Source organism: Sphaeramia orbicularis, chromosome 12 (assembly GCF_902148855.1).
Source record: "Sphaeramia orbicularis chromosome 12, fSphaOr1.1, whole genome shotgun sequence".
Classification (NCBI taxonomy): Eukaryota; Metazoa; Chordata; class Actinopteri; order Kurtiformes; family Apogonidae; genus Sphaeramia; species Sphaeramia orbicularis.
Genome location: NC_043968.1, coordinates 38350645 through 38369273, shown reverse-complemented (window position 1 = coordinate 38369273; position 18629 = coordinate 38350645).

Sequence of the window (18629 nt, the reverse complement as noted above, 5' to 3'; positions counted from 1 at the left end):
AACACCCACCAGTATTGTGTCTGCTGAAGAAATCATAATCTTGTGAGTTGATCTTTTCATTTTTACTTAGGCATTTTAAAAAGCAGACGCAGACAGACACACAAGTCTGTGGCCAAAGGGGATTGTGTAATGCCTATTAGGAGGAACACCTTTGGACAGTCAGTAAGAACAGCCCACACATTGAACAGACTGTCAACACCAATCACAGCCTTTGATGCACAGTGTCAAGATTAATCTAAAAACATTGTTTAAAGATGATCTGCTCTGTGAACTTTTTCAGGTAACCTGAGGTGCACTTTCTTTTATGTATTGGAATACTTGTTTCAATAACATCAGCAGTATTTTGTCTTTATAAATTGTGCTCTTTTACTGTATGTGTCTAGTATTACTGTTTTAATGTACTGAATTCTGTTTTGTGTGTCATTACCAAGGGACAAGTGCCCTCAGTTCTAAAGGTACTACATAATTTTATTTATTTATTTATTTTTCTGGTCTCATTCTGGTTTCATTCTTCTTTTTTTTTCTTTTTGGACCTTGTAATAAATGATCCAATGGTACATTTTCAAAATATTGATACATGAATCAGACTGAATGGCAGATTCCCACAATTTAGATTTTTATCTATTTATCCTTGTTTCTTCTTGTTATGTAATAAACATATTTTTTTCCTGATAGACAGCTCAACTGTACTAACATGGTGATAGCAAGATCACAAACCAGTGGCCTTAAAATGGTATTTCATAAACCAATAAGGGGAAATCAGAGTTCCTCTGCCCGCTAGTACATATAGTCTAAGGTCTTTGAACACTAGACAGTTGGTTTTGGTGGCACAGCAACTGAAATGTCTATTCATTCATACAGCCCCCATAACTTAAAACTGTACAAACTGCATTTCAAGATCAATGTGGTGCATACTGAGAGTTTGACTGTATTAGCATCTTGATCATGACTCTTAACATCAAGATTATTCTGCAATGAGAAGAGAGTAGAAGCATGTGGCATGAGGTACAGAACTGAAGTCAAGGATTGGCTGACTGAAGGCCTTCAAACATTTTTAACATTAAATCCATTCTGACATTTTTTGTATATGAAGGCTGTAGAAAATTGACTTGCAGTCTGCAGTACCCAATTTATTAGACTGTAGAATCTCTATTTAAGCGGTTAAATCAGAGTCAAATTCAGGCCAAGGCCATTTATGTGTCTGATTTGTCATCAACTCTGATAGGTCTGTGCTCACTGATGTCTGTTTCTCCTGAGTCATTCAAAGCTTTAACGGTAAGATTAAAAAGCCAAATGTCATACTCCTTTCCTAGGGAGTAAGAAAAGGTCAGAAGAACAGACCAATGTACGAATATGACGTCTATCATAGAAACCTTCCTAATAATCAACTGCGCATTTATGTGGAAAAATATTTCAGTGTAATATTTAATTGAAAATGATTTGTTAGTGCACAGTAGAAAATAAACAAATGTATAAAATCTGGCTTGTAGCTTGAATAGTAAATATTTTTTATATAACTGTGCTGGTGTTATGGTTAACAGAATATAGAATCTAGGTATACATACATGCATGATATATTCTCCTTTAAAGACGACCTGCAACACTGAAAAATATTACTGTGGTGTATTTCCTTTTGTACTTTAGGTAATATACAGCACTGCGCCGCATTTGTTATTCACTTGGATTTATCAGAAAATTAGATTGTTTTTTTACTTTGTTAACAGCAGGGCACAGCCATCTTCAAACAAGCTGGCTGAAGACACCAGAGGGTTGGGTCATGTCTCCTGTTCGATTGTTCACCAGTTACTGAAGTAAATACATGATCATTGAGATAGCTGTTAATGTGTGTATGTGTTTAAGATGAATGTGGTGTTGATATTCCAAACTCTCAACAGCAGGGGGGCTTCATAATCAAACTCATCCATGCAGAAGAAACATTGCAAATTCAACCTAGAGCTGTATCCAATGGAGAAAACAGCAACTGAGTTAATCTATCTTTTATCATTTTGTCACTTTCTTTGAATGTAAAAGTTATGTCTTAATGGTTCTCATCCTATCTCATCACTTTCATCTCATCACTGATTCAGATTGGTCAAAGATCCCATGGCATTAGTTTTCATCACTGTGGGAGACTGGCAGAGTGACTCACTGCTTCTTCTAGTGGTCACATAAATCTCTTTCATTTCAACTTTCTATCGATAATTTTAGTTGTTTTGTTTGTTTGTTTTTTCATATGTTGAAAGAAATTCTAAATGTCACCCATTTAAAGATGGTTTCAGTGTTCAACTGTGAATACACTTGGGTATAGAAGGTGGCACATGTTAAGTGAACTCACAAATTAATCTCAAAAGACATATTCCTATGAGCCTCAAGAGAACACGTCCCTGTGCATCTCATCATATAGCCATCAGAGCAGTAAAAGCAATTAATTTTTACAACCTAAATCAATCTTTTGATTTCTCAAGCAGAGATTTTAGCACTTGCTGTAATTTTGTTGAGCTGCTACAGTTGAAAGGAATTGTAACATTTTATTCAGATCATTTGAGAGAAAATTATTCTGCAGAACGCTTTAACTGTGCCAGCTGTCACTCATACAATGTATAGTACGATCTCCGGAGACAATGTCCCAAACCATCCTATCGTGCAGCATCAGGCTATTAGTGGCCATGGCAACCTTGTTGCCTGGAACTGCCTCTTCAACCACTAACATTTAATTTGTTTCTGTACACAGTGAGGAAGTGAGAAGCAACTCTAAACCAACATTGCTGATTTGATGTCAAGATGTTTTGGCAGAAGGAGAAGAATGAGGACAAAAACTGTGGTCAGGTTGTCCTGTTGGTGCACAGTAGTGGATTCAAAAGCATACTGGTTATAGGCATGTGCAAACTAATGATTATTCATGTAACAGGCTAGACAGGACCAACCTGTGTTTCAGCCTTCACTAAGCTGTTATAGAAGGCTGGAATACAAGGTCTAATAACTACAAAAACCCAGGCTTTAGCCTGAAAGGGATACTTTAGGACACACACCATAAATCCACATTTGTTTTCTGTATAACTGCTTTGTTTTCCTATCTGTTGCTGGCTATTTCTGCAGTTATCGCTACTTTTATGTGATGCCTTATATTGCAGATGCTTTCTCCTCTCTCTGGTGGAAACAAGAATTATTTGCCTTATCAAATCCTGCAACAAACATCAAGCTATTTAAAACCAGTATATATTTGTGAAGCTTTAAATGGAAAGATACAACCTGTTATTCATTGTGCTATATCACTACAATAGTTATTTCCCATTGCCTCCAGTCTTAATGCCATGCTAATACAAGTGCTTGCTGCTTTAAGTGCCACATTATTACACAAATATGAGAAAGGCATCAAATTAAGAAGAAGACAGCCATGAGTCAGATGTCTTAATATTTGTGAATAGGAATACCTTTATCATCTCTGAACAAAAGATACACGGAGCAGAACCAATATGGATGAAAAGGAGTAAATATAAAATTCAGAAATATAATAAACATAGAAAGATAAAATCTGCTGATGTGGTTGGTCAGTAGATTTGTTATTTCATTTATTTTTGTTTTTATTTTAGTTTATGTTACTTTTGCAGACTGTGGTGCCATATGGTGAGCAGTAGATCGGAACAGGGCGATAAGGGTGTGGGTAGAATCATTGCAAATGGTTATGGCTCTAAGGAAACACCAGGAGATGTGGATACCACTGAAACAATGGCAATTCTAGAGTCTTACAGGACCTTGGGAAGAAATGCCCAGAGGGCTGCTCCAACCAGTTCATCACCATTATGTGGTAAATAAGCTCTTACCAACCACAAATCTAGATTTTTTTCTTTTTCCACTACTGTGTTCATTATTCACCAAATGTTCAGATCAGTAGAGTTTTCAGAGTAGAAATAACTAAACAGCATAGCATAATACACTGTTGCTCATATAGTTGGAATAATTTTGTTTTCAGACACATTCTTTTTTAAAAATTCCTATTTATACACATCAGTAATCACCCTCGACCAGGCACAATGAGCACACACTGAGTCCCAGTCACACTTGACCAATCAAGAATAAATCACATTGTTACAATCATTTCATCAGAAGAGGTGAAAATATTTTATTCCAATATCATAGCCAATAGTGAAGAGTAATGTAACATTGTTGTGAATAATTTTAAATAAAAGCAATTAAATACTTGTGGTCTATTGTTATTTAATATGTATTTGTACAGTACAGTCCAAAAGTTTGGACACACCTTCTCATTCTTTGCATTTTCTTTATTTTCATGACTATTTACATTGTAGATTCTCACTGAAGGCATCAAAACTATGAATGAACACATGTGGAATTATGTACTTAACAAAAAAGTGTGAAATAACTGAAAACATCTCTTATATTCTAGTTTCTTCAAAGTAGCCACCCTTAGCTCTGATGACTGCCTTGCACACCCTTGGCATTCTCTTGATGAGCATCAAGAGGTAGTCACCTGAAATGGTTTTCACTTCATAGCTGTGCCTTGTCAGGGTTACTTAGTGGAATTTCTTGCCTTATTGATGGGGTTGGGACCATCAGTTGTGTTGTGCAGAAGTCAGGTTGATGCACAGCTGACAGCCCTATTGGACAACTGTTAGAATGCATAGTATGGCGAGAACCAATCAGCTAAGTAAAGACAAACGAGTGGCCATCATTACTTTAAAAAATGAAGGTCAGTCAATCTAGAAAATTTCAAAAACTTTGAATGTGTCCCCAAGTGCAGTCGCAAAAACCATCAAGCGCTACAACGAAACTGGCTCACATGAGGACCGCCCCAGGAAAGGAAGACCAAGAGTCACCTCTGATGCTGAAGATAAGTTCATCTGAGTCACCAGCCTCAGAAATCGCAAATTAACAGCAGCTCAGATTAGAGACCAGATGAATACCACACAGAGCTCTAGCAGCAGACACATCTCTACAACAACTGTTAAGAGGAGACTGCGTGAATCAGGCCTTCATGGTCAAATAGCTGCTAGGAAACCACTGCTAAGGAGAGGCAACAAACAGAAGAGATTTATTTGGGCCAAGAAACCCAAGGAATGGACATTAGACCAGTGGAAATCTGTGCTTTGGTCTGATGAGTCCAAATCTCAGATCTCTGGATCCAACCGCCGTGTCTTTGTGCGACGCAGAAAAGGTAAACGGATGGATGCTACATGCCTGGTTCCCACCGTGAAGCATGGAGGGGGAGGTGTGATGGTGTGGGGGTGCTTTGCTGGTGACGCTGTTGGGGATTTATTCAAGACTGAAGGCAACCTGAATCAGCATGGCTACCACAGCATCCTGAAGTGACATGCCATTCCATCCGGTTTGCGTTTAGTTGGACCATCATTTATGTTTCAACAGGACAATGACCCCAAACACACCTCCAGGCTGTGTGAGGGATATTTGACCAAGAAGGAGAGTGATGGAGTGCTGCGCCAGATGACCTGGCCTCCACAGTCACTGGACCTGAACCCAATCGAGATGGTTTGGGGTGAGCTGGACCGCAGAGTGAAGGCAAAAGGGCCAACAAGTGCTAAGCATCTCTGGGAACTTCTTCAAGACTGTTAGGAAACCATTTCAGGTGACTACCTCTTGAAGCTCATCAAGAGAATGGCAAGAGTGTGCAAAGCAGTCATCAGAGCTAAGGGTAGCTACTTTGAAGAAACTAGAATATAAGAGATGTTTTCAGTTATTTCACACTTTTTTGTTAAGTACATAATTCCACATGTGTTCATTCATAGTTTTGATGCCTTCAGTGAGAATCTACAATGTAAATAGTCATGAAAATAAAGAAAATGCAAAGAATGAGAAGGTGTGTCCAAACTTTTGGCCTGTACTGTAGTTTACCAAAAAGTGATACTTCATCGTCAAAAAACACTGGGCTCCTTTGGAGACATTATCTGAAATGTTATTACAGATTGTCCACCGGTTGTTGGTAGTGTGGTGGAAAAATTTACTTTTTATATTTTATACTCTTTATATTTTAAACTGTTAGTACATCTTCTTTTAATGCTGAGTCATTATTCAGTATGTGTGATGTTTACCACTCTGTAACACCCCCAACCCAGGAACGGAGTTCTTGCCTTGAGTTAAAACCCAAACACCTAAATGTCTGAATGTGTAGATAGAGGATGGCGCCTGCACTCCAGATTGGATCCAAGCAAGGTTAGAGTGAAGAGGTCATCATGACCTCTCCATGGAGCAGAGAAGGAGTAGTATGGGGTGGTACGATGTACGTAAGGAATGACATCATAATTTGAGGGGGTTGGATTTGGTTCTATATAATCTTTAGTTTTCTCTTGTTTAATCAGACTTCACTTACAGAGTTTCTCTGTGATTGACTTCTCAATAAATGCATTTATTTATTTTAACTCTAACTTTCTCTCCTCCTCTTTGTGTGTGGGTTATCAGTTGAACATTTCCATAACAGTAGCTACAGGTTATAGCTTTTGACATATTTGAGTGAAGTCATGGGCTGCTACATCTTGGGGAGGGGTTAATTGAATTAATTTCAGCATCAACATCAGTGTGTTTTACATGTTGATACAATACAGGATACTGGTTTTGAACACTATAGTTAATGAATTGCTTAATGTATTTCAGTGATTGAAGAGGGTTAGAGTGTTGTGATGTTGAGTCCTCTCTGTCGGCATGGCACTGATACTGTTTAGGATGTTTGTACCCATCTGCTAAGTGGTAGAATTCTGAACTTTTTATTTGTGCATGTGACTTAAACATAATTTTAAAAAAGTTTATGAAAATAAACTGATCAGGACAATAATGATTTAAATCCCAAAAATTTCAATCTACTGAAATCTACAGGAAGTTCCAAAATCATCATTGGGCAAAATTTACTAGACTTTGATGTTCTTGGAGTTATTATTTTGGCCCAAGTCCAATTCACTAACATTCAGGGGTTGGATTTATGACCTGCACTGCAGCCAGCTACCATGGACGACAGAGATCATCATAATATAGTTAATATGATGGAGTGATCTTCAGCACAGAAGTTGACACGTGACGAAGATTATTTTTTAGTGTTTCATTCTGGAAAAAAAAAATCAATCAATTTTAAAAAATCATAACAAGAACCGTACTGAGGTAAAGAGCACTTGAGCAGTGAAGAGTCCAAATCTTCACCACCCAGCCTGTAGGTTTTATAGGATGAGTTTTGAAGAATGAGTGATCCATTCATTAGCTGAGACTTGAGGCGTGACATGCTGAGAATGTGTTTGTTCATCATTCAACTCCCTGCTGAGGAGAGAGGGAGATCACATTCTAGTGTTATTTTATTATTTATTATGTAACATACCTGCCAGCGCAATAATTAATGGGATGAGAGTGCAGGTGGCAGTGTCCCTGAGGCTCCCGAGTCCTCCCTCTGTGACAGGTTCAAATCCACGGCCTAATGTACACCCACAAAGTCGAATTCATCATTATACTTCAAAGTATCATCACTGCTCTCTTTTTCTTAACCTATCTGCAAGTAACACATTCCACAGTGATCATTATGTTTCTTCAAAATCCTTTAATTCAACAGTGCAGTGATTTGTCTTATCCTTCCCTATTACATGTTATCTACAGTATATGTAGTTGCACAAAATGAGATTTACATTGCTAATCTGTTGTGACAGGTGATTGTGGAAACACCATCGAACATCAGCTTTGAATTTCTATTCCTGGCCTGCTGAGGAGAGTCACTCAACCCTCCGTGTCATATAGATGCAATCCCCCCTGCCTTTTAAATGCAAGTTGTACAAGCAAAGAAAGGAACACACCATAAATAGCTTTATCCATCAGCCATAGAGAACCTCCTGACAGCCCATAATTACTCCCTAGTTGTCAGTAGGCTAATAATAAAGTACTGACTGCCCAGAAGAGAGGCAGTTGAAGTGTTGTACTGGAAGATGTGGACAGAAGCCATGGCAAAATAAAGAAGCCTAAAAAAGACAGACCACAAATGAGCTGTGGTGCACTATTGACTGGCTTAGCATCACTTAAGATGAAGAAAGACAACAGAAAATATTGGGTACTTTAAATGATTTCAACTGTGCCACCATGACTGAAAGAACAACTTTCACTAGAGCACAGGTGTCAAACATGCGGCCCGGGGGCCAAATTCGGCCCGCCAAAGGGTCCAATCCAGCCTGCGGGAGGAATTTGTGAAATGCAAAAATTACACTGAAGATATTAACAATCAGTGGTGTCAAAATCATTTTAATTCAGGTTCCACATACAGACACATACAGTCCAATTAGATTTCAAGTGGGTCAGACCAGTAAAATATTATCATTATAACCTATAAATAATGACAACCCCAAATTTTCTGTTTGTTTTTTTGGTGAACAAAAGTAAAATTACATGAAAAAGTTTACATTACCAAACTATACTTTTATAAAAACGTGAATAACCTGAACAAATATGAGCAAACGGAAATGTCTTTAGAAAAGTAAGTGCAATTTTACCAATAGTCTGCCTATTACTAAATGTTTTGTGCGATTGTAATGCACATGTGTAAATGATAAACTGATAAAACGAGGCAGAATATTTTTAAAATGTTTAAATTTCACTTGTTTTTCTTACAACAGTTGAAGTTGTTCATGTTATTCAGATTTTTAAGGAAACTTTGGAGATGTAAACCTGATCATAATATTATTTTACTTTTTTCACTGTTATTATTTTACTGGTCCGGCCCACTGGAAATCAAATTGGGCTGAATGTGGCCCCTGAAAGGAAATGAGTTTGACACCCCTGCACGAGAGGCACTGTCACGTCACTGCACAGCTGCAGCTTATAGATAAAATATATGATCCTGACCTGAATACACACTCGCTGTCACTAATATATTAAGTGACATCTAGTGGTGAATCTGCAGATTGGACTCAACAGGACCCCCACCAGTCCCATTTTATATCAGGTGGGGGGTGGTATTCAAGTCATAATTTTTGGACTCATCAGAGCAGTGGTTTCCAGCCTTTTTGGTCTCGTGACACCATTTAATCATCACAAATTTCTGGTGACCCCGGACATTCAAAACAGAGACATATTTTGCTAAAATTAATTTGTTTTTGATCATGTAATAGTTTGCTATACTGTGCTGCAAATACATGTTGTCATGAAGTAGACAGTTTATTTTTGTTTTAATTGTCTTTTGTTTTTTTCATATAGGTATTATTGTTATGAAATGGACAGTTTATTTTTTTTATGGACATTTGTGTTGTGAAGTGGACAGAGTATATTTTTAGTTTTTATACGGGCATGGTTAGGAATTGGACATAGTTTATATTTGATAAGTATATTACTGCTAAGAAATGACAGTTTATTTTTGTGTATTATTGTCATGAAAAGGACAGAGTTTATGTTTGGTTTTTTAATATGTGTTTTTTTTTAAATAAAATGGACAGAGTTTATTTTTGTTTTGATATGTGCACCAATACTGTGATGGAAAGGACAGAGTTTATTTTAATGTGAAATGTTGCTGCAAAATGGACAGTCTATCCTTGATATGTTCAGCAATTTTTTATTTCATGCATAGTCAGAATTTAGTCTGATATGTGAGGCTTTTTGAGTTACTTAGGGAATCTGACATAGGAATTTAGGGTAGGTGAAGGATGGAGTAAGGGGAGGGAGATTATAAATTAAACTTCATCCTGCTCCTTTTTGAATGGTTTACTTTCTTTTTATATAATTCTTTTGTTGTTTGATTTTATTACAATATTCAAAATAGATAAAGAAACAGACATGTTAATTTTAGACAACATTTATGCTATATAATGTATATAATACCCCTCTTTAGTGTGTGCTTCTCAGTTTCTCTTGGAGATGTCTTAGCGGGGCCAGGCAGGAACAGAGGTTCAGTTCGGTTTTCTGTCAACAACTGTGTCCAGGTAGGTTGAAGTGTAGCAACACAAGTGGTTACAATATCAGGTTAATCAGGATATGCCCTTTCAGATATTATATCCTGCATTTTATTTGAACTTGATTTTTATTTAATTATAATGAAATATGTATTGAATCATTAACAAATATTTTTTTTATTAGTATTGTATTTTATTGTTTTTTTTTTTGTTTGTTTTTTTTTTATCAATTACTAGAACTTTCAGCTGACCCCATTTGAATTCTGTGGGGTCGCAACCTTTAGAATAAAAAATGGAGAGAGAGAGAGTATGGAGAGATGTGCCTGGCTCAAGAGAACAAGGACAGTTCCTAAACGGAAGATCTGCAAGTTCAAACTCAAAGGAAACAGGAGTGGGGGAGGAAAGGACCCTTTCGCTAGTGAAGAAGTCCACTTTACTGAATTCTTTAAAAAACCTGCAAATAAAGATAGAAAGGAAGGGAATCATCTGGCTGAAAGACATTGGGATCTGGATAAGCAGATGGCTGAGGAGGAAGGTCTCTGCAGGTTCCTTTGGCTTCGCTGCTCTGTCCAGACAGCCTCTGTCAGCCCACATGTTACAACCTGAACCACATAAGACCTGCTACCTCTACCTCTATCCCCACTTCTTCTCCTACCTCCCCTACTTATATCATTTCTATTATTTAACCCATAAAGACCCAGTGCTACTTTTGTGTCAGTTCCCAAATGAATTTTTCTCTCTATTTAACCTTTCTTAAGTGATTTATCACCATTTATTGTAATATTATCCTCTGTATTTAGCATTTTTCACAGTAAATCATGTATTTTCTTATTTTTAATTTCTTATGTTTTATTTAGAGAACCATTAAAACTCTGAGTAAATTTAATGTTATTATATCAAAACAAAGAAAATGGAAGAAAAAGTGACTTTTTCATCACAGATATCAATAACTGATTGAAAAAATAAGTGTCTCCATCCACTGTCATTGATCCAAATTCATGGGTTTTGCTGGTAAATCAGTTTAGTAGAAGATAACAGTGTTTCCACATTCACTACAGAGCCTCTGAACATCCAAATGGGTCATAACTGATGACCATGAAAAGATGACAAACTGCATTTTACTCCAATTATTTACATGGATTGATAGGATTAGTGGATCAACAGGTATTAAATATTTTATAGTAGTAGATGCTATTGGTCATCAGTGGTTGTTTGGGTCTTTATGGGTTAAGAAACTCATCAAATTCTTTAAATAATAAAGAATTGAACACCAAATTTGAAAATGTATTGCCATTAAAAAATGAAATGAAACAGATGCACAAATATGTCCAGACATCACTATATGCAGAAGTTAGCCACTGGAACCTTTTCTGGGGGTACATTTAGAGGGTGTTGGAGAAAATGTGAACTGAGTTACAGTCAGATGTACACAGAAACACACTCAACAAACATTCTCATAAACGCAGAGAAAATCAAACTCATGTTTTTCACTACCTCAAACACAACAGGATCAGCTTAGGGTTCCTACTTTATGACTATTTGTCTTTCAAGGAGCACATTTTGTAAGTTGTGAAAAAGCTGAACCTGCTATTGAGATTTTATTATAGAAACCAGATGTGTTTCTCTTTTAATGTAAAATGGAGGTCTCAACATTTTCACCTGTATTGGATTATGGAGACATCCTTCATATGACTGTACCTGCCCATTCTCTTCACCTGTTGGACAGTGTTTTTCTCGGGGCTCTGAGATTCATTACAAACTGTGCTTCTCTCACTCATCAGAAAAGTAAACGGGTTATCATTATCAGCTCAGTCACTGGCATAGCTTAATTTACAAAGCAATTTTGAGGAGACTTCTTTCTTATTTATGTTCACGGTTAACCACTTTGAAACTGTTTGTTCCAAAGATAAGGACTGAATTAGGAAAGAAATCTTTTAGGTTTTCAGCTCCTGATGCCTGGAACAAGCTTCTGTCTGAGCTCCATCTACAATCACTGATTCATTTGACTGATTTTAAAGAGAGCATTAAAACTCTGGAATCAAGGCTGTTGGTCTGTAAATGTTTCAGCTGATTATATATGTTTTCTTTTTTGCAAATGATTTTATCCACAAAGCACGTTTTGCAAATGATTTTATTACTGCAAAACTAATTACGTGACTGTATCGCTGCCATATTGGCCAGGTCTCCCTTGAAAAAGGGATCCCCCATCTCAATGGGATCAACCTGGTGAAATATACGTAGGTTAAATAAAATAAATGAAATATTAGGAGGAGTGTTACTTACAGCTTACACTTAAGAAAATAAATACGGAAACTCATTATCTTTTAATTATAATTTAGATAGGCTTTTATGTAGAATGTACTGATTAAATATGTGAAATGTTTACATTAAGAAAGACTTCACCAAAATGTCCAGCTTCATAAGATCATATGAAACTAGTGAAAACAGATGTACGTGGGAGGATGCATCTGTTCAGACACTGTTTATTATACATTTATGATCATAACAGTCACCTCCTGTAATATAATGGCAATGGACTGAGTTCTCATGCAAACTAGTATATGTGAGTGATTTTCACATTTAGCAACCAATATTTGACTGTGATTAAAGCTAACCAAACACATGTGACAAATGTAATTGAGAATGCAAAGTATGTTTGTTTCATAAAGTGTCATAAATGTTTAATTGTCTGATGTTCTGACTTCAATCATGAGAACTCAACAGCAGCCTTATTACCTAACTCACCACAACTGTCTGTTCCTCTACAGCAGAAAATATTTGAAAAACACACATTTTCAGCTGACTGACACACCAAATTTGCCTCTGCACACAAACTTATAACAGCTGTGTTTATATTTTCTTGTGCCCCCCAGTCTTGTGCAGCACCAGTCACCACTGTTTGTAACTCAAGTAAAAGCTCACAATTACAAATTTTGAAATGCACATGGAGTAAAAGAAAAGTATTTGTGTTGGCAGTTTCTGTGCGACTGAACCTCACCTCATTTATATTGGTATTAGTTGCCCAGTCCCAGACTCTCATTAAATATCATTAAATTCATAGTTAAGTCTCTGCTGGTTCTGTTTTGTCCAAATAAATGTTACATGGTATATGTGGTGCTCTATACAACATGTTTTCTATGTGTAATTGACCGATCTATGTAGGATGAAATCAGTTTGGATGTTGAAAACACTTGCAAGATTGCAAAATGTAAAAGAAAAAAAAAAAAAATTAAACACTTCAATGCATAAAAATGCATTAAATACAGAAAAGAATTTTGTACTTTGTGGCTTTCCTCCTTTGTATGTACTTACATAGTGAAGTGTAGTGTATGTACCACCACATCCAACAAGACAAGATGAACCATAGTCACGAGGTACCTAAAGACTCTGAACATATGCGATATAAGGTATAAATATAAAGAAAAATCTGATAACAAAACAACCAGAGAGAATGTGTGGTAACCATGCACACTGGGTTTTTGTACACACGAGATGATCGTTCACTAAGCAGAACATTTCCTGAGACAAAAGCATCTGCTGGTTTTATCCTCTGCCAGGTATTGCATAGGGAAACCTAGCAACAGACTGGAGGAGACTGAGCTTGTTTCTGAACTTCAGGTTATCACCGTACAGACAGCAACAAAAAAACAGACTCACTGGCAGCTCTCAGTTGGAAAGACAGGACAGACTGTGCCATGAGAGTCAACATACACATCACACTGACCTGAGAACATTACCTCCTGTTGATCATTTCTGTACTGAATGCCAAGATGAGAGTATTTTGGCAACTGTAGATGTTTTGAAACTGACACAATTTTTTATGACAGGGTGTGGGTTAAGGGGGCTCCGAAAACCCAACCACATTTAATCAAAACACACAGGCAGGTGGTTCATCTGTTAAATTGTGGCCTTTACGTGCTTGAACTAAACATGCAGACAACACATCCTAAACATTCAGAGCCGTGTTGTCTATTTATGTTCTTAAGTTTTTATCACTATTTGTTAAAAACATAACCTGGAATGAGACAGATAAAAGAAGATGTTAGGTTGAGGTTTTACTAAATACAACCCCACAAGATTAAATTGCGTTTCATCACAGCAAAACAAAAAATAATCGCAAATTGAACAATTTGCATTCAGGCCATTTTTTGATTCAATGTTCTGCCGCCCATGCTGTGCTCCCAAACATTTTGTCCAAATTCAATATAAATAAATTGTTCCTGCAGAGGTACAATTATCAGTAATAAACATAATTTCTATCGCACACGCCACTGTGCTATCTGTCCATGTGTAACCCGTTGTGAATTTGCGTTGTGTTCTGAGTTATGGAATAATGGGGCAGGAGGCAGCAGTGGGTCTCCTGGTCTTTACTTGTAATTTGTGCACTGTGGTAAACTGTGTGAACACCATGCACCTGCTAAGCTCTGCTCACCTGAAAACACACACAATGAACAAGTCAAGTCTTTTGAACATCTCTTTAAAGTGAATGATGAGAATCAATTCGCAGTTTCGAGCCATTCATTTACAAGCCGTTACATTCACATCGGCCATGCTTCCTTCATGTGTCACCTGTGTGCCCATTGAGTCTGAGTGATCAACGCTGCCTTCATGTGAAAGAATAATGACATGTCTGAGTTTGAGTATTCCACAGCACGCTCCATTCGTGTGAACGCAGCTGACCTGACTGGACCGGACTGGAGCCACATTTACTGCTGTATCAGGGAGGAGGAGATATGAGCGAATGAAAAAAGGAGATGCAAGGTTATCTGGAGGAGCATCTTCTTCCTAAAAAATATGTACCCCAGCCTTACCAAAGCCATGGTTAAGAAACTCTGTTTAGTGGCAACATCGGCTCCGTCTGAAAGAGTATTCTCTAAGACAGGAGTAATATTATCAGACAGAAGTCACCTCAAGACAGCAAAAGTTAGATCACTTGTCTTCCTTAACTCAAATTTACCAAAGGATAAGAAGGAGAGGCAGCAGAACCCACAAAAGATGCAACTGCTTGATTATTTCAGGGATGTCTTTAATTTTATTCACACTTATTGTTTACACTTTGTTGTTGTTTACATTGTTCTGATGTGGATTCGAGTAAAAAAAACTGAGCTCCTGTTTGTAAAATAGTTCAAGTGGACACACACCAGGTAGGTAGTACAATTTCGCATTCACATATTTGATCATGTCCTAATGTTTATTCTAGTTCTATTTAGATATCTTTTTCGACGTACATAGGCCTATATATTTATTCTTATTTATTTTTTGTATTTTTTTTCTGTACTGTTAATTGTTTTTGTGTGGAAAATTTTCCAGTAAAGTTGTTCTGCATAGAAGTTATCTGTAGACTGCATAATTTTTATTGTGCCACGAAGTTTTTGAGGTGAGGCAAAATTCAAAATATTGATCTCACTGTCAAAGCTAAGGATGAGTGATTCTGGGAATTTTGGTTATCGATTGGATACCAAGTAAATACAGGGCTAGTATCGCCGATACCAATGCTTTTTATTTGAAATGTCACGATCACTGAATAATTTTATGATTTTGCCTTCAGTTAGTTGATTATAATTATGATAAAACACAGGACAAAGATTTTAGGCAACTAAACATGTTTTCTTTTTTATTAACTAACTACAATATAAAACAATTTAACAGTATAAAAATAATAAAATAATTCCCCTTTTACCTTTTACTACACACAGTTGTTTAAGAAAAAGTCACTAGTGCAAATAACAAAAAAGCAACAATGTAACAAAAATGTAAATATAACAATGTCAACAACACAACAAAAAAATACTTTCCATTACATGCAGATATTTGTGAAAAATTAAGTCAGTAATAAAGTAACAGAGTCAGTTGTGCAAAATAAGTAAACAAAAGCAGCAATGTAATAAATATAAATATAACAAAATAAACAACATAATTGAAAATGTCTTCCATTGCACGTAGATATTGTGAAAAATGAAGTCAGTCGTGCAAGCCTCTCAGTCAGTGCTCTGACTCTGCTCTGCGGTAGAGCGGGGGGGGGGTTAAAGTGTGCCTGAGAGAGCAGCAGAGAGAGAGAGAGAGCGAGAGAGAGAAGAGAGGTGCGCTGTTTGCACTCGCATGAACTCTGTGAGGAAATTTGTATAATTTGCTGGACGTGTAGAAGAGAAACTGCAACAAAAGTATCGATCTCATCATGCTAGTATCGATCTGATCCGATACTCACCTTGGTATTGATTCTATCGATATTTAGATCGATACATCCAGCCCTAGTTGAAGCATGGGGATGTAACACCACTTTATGGAATATTTACAAAGAAAACACAAGCCAAATGAAATTCTAACCAATATTTCAGAATAATTCCCACCAATAGGTTCTATATTGGTGAGATGTGTAGGTTTGAATTATTGTGATCCAGATCTTATAATTGGTACCAGTGATCTTTTCCTTGAAAAAAACGAGTTACCCCGGTTGACTTCTAAAGAATAAATAAATATAACAATGAGCCAATCTTTTCAACAGCTTTTTGAAAGGAACAGCTCTTCAAGACCTGGCTCCCTTCAAACACTAATGAATTCCATCTCTAAATGACATTAACCAGCAGCACATTCAGAGGAGATCATAGCGGCTAACTTAGCATGGTAGCATTAGCACGGATGCTAAACTCATGAAAAAGTCAACATTAGCAAACTCAAAACTCAACAGAATTGTAATGGATGAGTTGGATATTACAAACAACATGCTACAGAAGTTTATCTTCCTTTAACTCATGAATAATAACTTTAATGAACTTTTATTGGCAGAGCTCAGCTCTACAGTAAGGTCCAATCCCAATTCATCCCTTGGCCCTCCCCCTTACCCCTCCCCCTGGAAACAGAGATTTTTCTGGACCACACTTCAAATGGAGGGGTATGAGAAATCTCCCATAATTCTGTTCGAATCATCAGCAAGATGGAGGTAAACACAGCAAAAAATTGCAGCAGTGTGATGAAAAAAACACACAAATGTACGTATTTTCTTCATAAACAACCTCCAGTTTAATGCTGTTTCAATGTGTTATAGTCTGCATTTCTGCAATTTGCGGCTGATGGCCACAAAAAGATGACCAAAGCCCATGCAATGGACACCGATACAGCTGTTGATGGCATGGTGAATTCTTTCAGCAACAAAGTTGTCGCATCTGTTTATAATGGCATCGATGAGTGCCGATGACGTAACAGGTCTCTCACCTCTGGCCATAAAAGGCTTTGACCGGAGTGTGCTCGGATGTGCCTACGTCATCACGCTGGACGCTGCTACTCACACACATATACAAGGCTCTACACACACACACACACACACACACACACACACACACACACACACACACACACACACACACACACACACACACACACACAGAGGCAGGATATAATAGTCAAACTAAGGGCTTTAATGCAAAAAAGGGGGGTGATTTTGTGAAATTCATAGGTTATCAATATTCAACCGTTCCACGTGGGTCACTGAAAAACAATACACAGATAAATTATTTATTCTATTTTTCTATATTAGCATACAGACCAACAAATACCAGAGAAAAAAACAAGGTGAAAATGACTAGAATAATAATATCCCTTTAGCAGCTAAGTAATGCTGATGTATTCCATTCAGCCAATTGTGGTTCAACCATAATGAATGTAGTTTACCAAATCAGAAAAATCATCAATACAGTTGGCACTTTGTCCACTATTGTTTTTTTTCTGATACATCAATGGTCCCTGATTTTAATTTTTTTCCTTTCTTAAAAATTGTTATTGAAGCAAACCTTTTGCAGCTTTTCTAATAAACATGAAATAGAACCCTCATCTTTGTATCCACCTGAAGTAGCCATTAAATAAGCCCAGTGGTATAACTGAGTTCACAGAGCCATACTGCTCAGACCGTACAGTCCACACATCCACACAGATGTCTAATGCTGGGTTACACATTAACTTGATGCAATGTGTATTAGCTTTCACACTGAGTCTCACTTTTCTTGATTTGCTATCCAATAAAACTGTCTCAGGGCACATGTTTGATTTTTCTAAGTGTAACTAGCCTTAAGGGTGAGCACAGCTTGAAAAAATACCTTTCTGTCTCTCTGAGTAAAAGGCTCCGTGTAAATACAAAAGAACACACAGTGAGTGTTATTTCCCACATGCTGATCTATTTCTGGTTATTTGTATTCTATGTACTGGTACCAGTATATATAGCACCACCTACATCAACATCACACAGCTGAGATAAGATTACATATATCTTGGATAAATGCCTCCTGATACTTCTTCTGTCTTCTTTTGCCAGTGGAGTTTTCTCAACACCCACTGCAGGAGATCTGGTCCTTTCTGTCTGATTGAACTTTTTCAATTCCGCCTGCAAATTTTCTTGAGGTTTAAAGTTAGGGATTGGTAATGACCACAACAACTCAGCTACAAATTTCATGTCCTGAAAGCATTCTATCAAATGTATATTTCCTTTTTAAATTCATTTCCTTCCATTTGACAGTTATTGTAGAGATGGACAGGATGGGCAATTGAGGGATGATGATGTGCACGAAAGGATTCACAGCTGTGTTATGTGGCACATCCTCAAGTCATTTTGAGGATGTCCTACCTTTGTTAACATATCATACAGCATCCTTAAAATGTTCTTTAAAGTTTAATGCCCTGTCCATACTAATGCAGATATTTTGTATAACAGATATTTCCCCCTCTATTTAGGGCAGTGTTTTGCAACCTTGGGGTCGGTACCCC